This window comes from Equus caballus, chromosome 7, assembly GCF_041296265.1.
Source record: "Equus caballus isolate H_3958 breed thoroughbred chromosome 7, TB-T2T, whole genome shotgun sequence".
NCBI classification, from domain to species: Eukaryota; Metazoa; Chordata; class Mammalia; order Perissodactyla; family Equidae; genus Equus; species Equus caballus.
Genome location: NC_091690.1, coordinates 76,877,016 through 76,883,300, shown reverse-complemented (window position 1 = coordinate 76,883,300; position 6,285 = coordinate 76,877,016).

Here is a 6,285-nt window from a genome sequence, read left to right as displayed (position 1 = left end):
TACGTAAAATTTATCATCTGGACATCTTTAAGTGTGCTGTTCAGTAGTGTTAAGTATACTCACATTGTTGCACAACCAATCTCCAGAACTTTTCACCTTGTAAAACTGAAACTCTATACCCATTAAACAACTTCCCATTCCACCTGCCCCCCATCCTCACCAGCCACTGGCAATTGCCACAGTACTTTCTGTCTCTATGAATTTGGCTACTCTAAGTGTCTCATATAAGTGAAATTATACAGTGTTTGTCTTATGACTGGCTTATTTCATTTATCAGAATGTCCTTAAAGTTCATCCCTGTTGTACCATGTGTCAGAATTTCCTTCCTTTTTAAGGTTGAATATTATTCTATTGTATGTATATGCCACAGTTCGTTTATCCATTCATCCATCCATGGATATCTGGGTTGTTTCCACCTTTTGGCCATTATGAATAATGCTGCTATGAACAAGGGTGTACAAATATCTTTTTGAGATCCTACTTTAAATTCTTTTGGATACATAACCAGAAGTGGATTTGCTGGATTGTATGGTAATTCTATTACTAGCTTTTTAAAGAACCATCATACTGTATTCTATGGCAGCTGAACCATTTTACATTTCTACCAGCAGTGCACAACAGTTACATTTTCTCCACAATCTCTTCAACACTTATTTCCTGTATTGTTTTGGTAGCAGCCATCCTACTAACCTTGACTTACATTGGTAGTGTAAATAGATAAGAAAAAATGTACACATTCCCTGTAAATATTAAAACATTATTATTACAAATGCCAAAGTTGAAAGTATTTGATTAATAGGTATATATTTAAGTTCAATTCTTCTAAATTATGAATGAATACATTTTTTATAATGAGTGTTTTAAATATATATTAATTTTCAAATTATTTGTGCTTATTTAATATTTCCTAATTCCCATTGAAATGGAAACAAGAGGGTGAACCCTGGTGGCCTAATGGTTAAGTTCAGCGCATTCTGCTTCAGCAGCCTGGGTTCGGTTCCCAGGTGTGGACCTATATCACTTGTCAGGGGCCAGGCTGTGGTGGTGGCCCACACACAAAATAGAGGAAGATTAACAACAGATGTTAGCTCAGGGCTAATCTTCCTCAGCAAAAAAAGGAAAATTGGCAACAGATGTTACCTCCAGGTAAATCTTCCTTGGTAAAAAAAAAAAAAAAAGGAAACAAGAATATTTGGTGCAGTATGCTAACAATTCAGTTATTGAAAATAACACATGTACACACCTAATTCAGTGACAGTGCTGCGGACGAGGGGATGCACAGCCTTGGAGAGCCATAAATACATGACTTCTGTGTGTTGGTTAGAGGGGGAGATATTAAAAAGACAGTTCTAAGTCTGGGCTTCCTGAGGTAATAACTGCCCCCAAGACCTTAAGGGAAATACATAAACTCTCAGCTCTTGGTACCCATCACTCTGAGATTCCTGCTGTGACTCATGCCATTCTAGCCCACAAGAACTCCGTTTGAAGCAGATGAGCAGTATTTTATTGCTGTGGGGGTGTAATTTCAGGGTGGAAGATCCTAACCAGACTAGATGTTTTTGGATCTAAGGTAGATGGGTAAAAATATTAGGACCATTGTCTAGAGTGAAGTAGAGAGAGTTGGAAAGACTAGAGCAGTTTTATGCAGGAGCCATATTCACTGGCTAGCAAAGTCATTTGTGTGCATTTCTTACAAGTCAACATTCAGCGACATTATGTTGGTCACTTGAAATTGGCCATGGCAGGAGAATATGCATCAGGAAAATTGATAAATACTGCAAATCAGGGCTTTGTTTCTATTTATGTATCTATCCATTGTCTATTTACTTATTTATTTACTGGTGAGCTGGTTTACCAGCACACCACTGTACCAGACTCACAAATAAGGGCTGTCCAAGTAGAGTGGGAAGCATTGTCTGTGAGGCAGAGTGAGGATATTCTGGGCATAAGGAACTTCTTTACATCCCAGTGCACCAAAGATCCCTGATCCCCTCCAGATAAGGTTCTATCTTGGCTCCTAATCAAAACTGTAAACATTCAAGGTATTTCAAGCAGTTTATTCATGATTTCCTTGCCCTGATCCTTCATTTCACCCATCCAATATTTGCCATTTGCTTGTTTTGTTAAACATTTTGAGGACTTACACTGTGCTTCAGCATGTTAGGTTCTGGAAATGCACAAAGGAAAAAAGATAATACTCAGACCTCAGAAAATTCACGAGTAATTGGAGGAACATTGGTAATCAGATATACTCCTATATGAGAAAGGTTTTCAGATGATTAGATGCCTTGTGAAAGCAGAGGGAAAGGAGTGGTTTATGGGAAGATGTATTAGTAAGCACAGTCCTGACATTGAGCAGATGATAAGTGCCTTGAATAAGGGTAGTTCTCCCAGCAGCACAAAGTGGGGAGACGGAAGTGAACTGTCCAGGGTTATGAAAGCAGCTGGATCAAGGCTACTGAAGTCTTCTTGAGGCATTTCAGAAATTATCTTACAGTGACCCTGGGCTAGACAATCAACCCCTCTAGGCTATGCTACATCACCTATAGTCCAGACCCCAATTTTTGAGCCCCTCAGCCTCTATTTTCTGCCTCACAGTAGAAAAATCCTCTTTGCCTCTCTGAAAGTATCCAATAAATATCATCATCTTAACGCTGGTCCTCTTCAGGTTCTTATTTTTCTTCCTATTAATCTCCTTTTCTGCTAGTTTTTCATCAGCACGGTATGAACAGCTGGCCATCAAACCTCAATGGCATTACCATATCTATTTTTATTTCTTCCATCTCCTCCTGGAAAATGGCTTTCCTCAGGCATATGTGTATGCAAAGGGGTTGTATGGCCACAGATTGACCTGGTGGTAGCTGTCCTCCGCAGGCATGTCCTCACAAGCCTCTACTGGCACATTTTTCATGTCATTTAATTTCAGTACAGTTTCACCATTACTTAGAGAGTAATCTAGGGACAAAAATAGGAGTGGGTTTTCCTACTCCAGAAATAAAATGCAGAAGTGAGGAGAACAGAACCTGGAGGGGGAGGCAATTATGTTTATGTGTCCTGACTGTGTGCTCAGTTCTGAGTCAGACACTGATTAATGTAGAGATGCTGACAGTTGTTTATCTGTGTACTTCACCATATCGTGGATCTCCGAGCTTCTCACTACCTGAGTCCTGCACCAAGCTCACCTCCTGAGAATGGAGATGGGGACGTGAAATTCAACACACAGTCAGAGAGGACATGGAAGAGGGTAAGCCCTAGAGTTTGGCCTGGATAGTATAAAATTGTTCTTTTTACAAATAATGGTACTGGCTGCTTCAGGGAATAATGAGCCCCCTGGCTAATACATCTCCTGCATTCATTCTGGAATCTAAATGACTTTGCTTCGTTTTTTTTCCCTGCTGTCTTCATCTTAGAGTTTGTGCCCACTTGCCATCCCATCCATGTTAGCACCAGGCCCCTCTCCTTCTGTAGTACTATAGATAACAGATCTATTCAAGAACTTCTCAGCCTTCAGCTGGCCTGGAGGCATGGTCACAAATGTTTAGGTCTTTACCAGAATTTTATCGTTTTTGCCTGAAGAGATACTGACAAGGGAACACATCAAATATTGGTGGGGCTTCAAACACAAATTGTTTAAAAACCCATATTATGTCACCCCTACTCTTCTTTCTGTAGCAAAAAAGGCTAGGACATAGCTGTCTTCTCAGGAAAGATTGCCTGTGTTTTGCTCCTCCCCTGACCTCCTACCAGTAGTCATAGGATCTTCTTAATTTCTTTCAGTTCAGAAGGGTGTTTGTCATTTAATCCATTCAGAGAAGATGAAAATATGTGTAGTAATATTTTAAAAATCTTCAAATTCAAGCTACATGCTTTAGAAGTGTAACAAGGTTCTTGAGCCTCAAAGTCCTACTTTGGAAAATTGGTGATTACAATACCCTACTCCCAGTGTTGTTAGAAGACTTTAGGAGTGACATAGGTAGCATTTTTACATCAATGTTTCTCATTGAGCTAAAAAGGATTGTTTTCCTGATCCTATCTATTTCACTGTGATGGTAATCTTTCAAGACATTAATTTACATTGCTAGCATAAACATTTCAGTGTTCTGATATCCCGGTTTTTGCTGCATTTCTCCTTCCCAAACTACACTCCACTCAGCTGCCAGGTTAATATATCCCCAATTTTTTCCAGTTTCTTAACTCATCACAGCTGACCATTTACTCATAGATTATATCAAAGATTCTTAATTTGTATTCTGGGCAAATATACTTTGACTGCCATCTTTTCTCCAATTGCCCAGATTTACAGTGCCATAACTACACAAAGCTGAAAGCTGCATTTAAATTCTTTTTTGCCCAGAGTCCAGCAGATTCAATGTTATCCATAACCAAGGCCCAAGAGTTAAAATAATCATGCATTGTTTGATTGTTTAAATATTGTATGTATGGCTTTTCCTTGGGAATGTTTATCAACAAAACTTATTACCACATTTTTCTATCAGGAACATCACCTGGGGCTGGTCCAGTGGCACAGTGGTTAAGTTCGCACATTCTGCTTCCAGGCGGCCCGGGGTTCGCCAGTTCGGAACCCAGGTGCAGACATGGCACTGCTTGGCACGCCATTCTGTGGCAGGTGTCCCACATACAAAGTAGAGGAAGATGGGCATGGATGTTAGCTCAGGGCCAGGCTTCCTCAGCAAAAAGGGGAGGACTGGCAGTAGTTAGCTCAGGGCTAATCTTCCTTAACAAAAAAAAAAAGAAAAGAACATCTCCTGATATCATCTTCTGTTACAGTAGTTTTACCAGTGTTGTAAGTTTGTTCCCCTCCTATCAACCATTCTATTGTAATTGGTGAACAAAGCCTCTGTACCCCTTCTTGTGATATGGAATTATCATATCAACAACCTAAGGAAAGGCAGAGATAGCTGGGGCTATCTCTTACTTCCTTTCAATAACCAGGTCAGTAGTTTATTGACATTCAGCTCCTGGTAATTATCTAACATCTACATCTTCCCCCTTTAACTCCATTATTCAGTAACTAAATGCACATCTATTTCCTACTTAAGCAAATCACTTTGTCATCCACCCATGTTTCTTCCTCTCTGGTGCCTTGAATATTTTGTGTCTTTACATAGATTCATAACTCCTATCCCTTTTGCTCAGCTCTCACTAGTACTTCAATCTATACAGAGGTCTTTCCAACAAGATGAGACAGAACTCAATCTGTCACAGGAGTCAGCCTAATCAGATCACAGAGCATACGTTCCAGATTTGGTTATCCCCCTACCCTCCTGAAACTGCTGATACACTCTCCACCAGTTCCATTCATCTTGCTCTATCTCCTTTAACTTACAATTATATGATCATTTGATCTTAGCTTGACCAATTATACGATCATTTGATTTTAGCTTGACCTTAATCAAAAAAAGAGGGTTCTGTTACTTTGTCCATACCCATGTGTATGACAGCAAAACACCTCCTGCCAAAGGACAGAGCATCCTTATCATGTCCTAAATTTAAATCAAAAAGAAGAGCTTTACAGTAAGGATTGTTGGCATCAGGTAGTGCTCATATTACATATAATATTTCCTGCAGACTTGATACCGGCAAGTTCTCCTGAACCCTAACCCTATCCTCTCTTGCCTGAATTACATAGTGAAATGTGGATGTGTATTAAATGAATCTATAATATAGCTCAATTTAATTGTGTTCTTTCCAATGTCTCTCCATTATTTCTCTCTCTCTCCATCCCCAAGTTTCTACTCTAAGCCAGAGCCTCTCTCATTTATTCTTTATTTTCATACCACTGGCTCATCTTTGTAATAGAACAAAGCAGTATAGAGTAATCAGCAACCTTTTTTTTGTAAAATCTCAAATGATAAATATTTTAGGGTTTGCAGATCAAGCAGTCTCCTGTGAAACTAGTCAACTATGCCATTGCAGCCATGAAAGAAGTCATACACCAGATATAAATGAACATGGCTGTGTTCTAATAAAACAAATTTACAAATATAGGTGGCACGTAAGATTTGGCCCACAGGCTGACATCTGCTCACCCCTGGTGGAGAGAAACAGACAAAAATGAGGCCGCTGAATTTTGCTGCCTTCGATTGAAGGTTGGTTCTGCTACTTAACATCTGTCCAACTTAGAGTAAATCACCTCATCTACTGTGCCTCCATTTTCCCATTTTAAAAAAAGGGATAATATTAGTACTTATCCTCAAAGGACTGCTATAAAGACTGAGTTCATATATATAAAGTGTGTGGAAGCGTGACTGACATGTAGGAAGT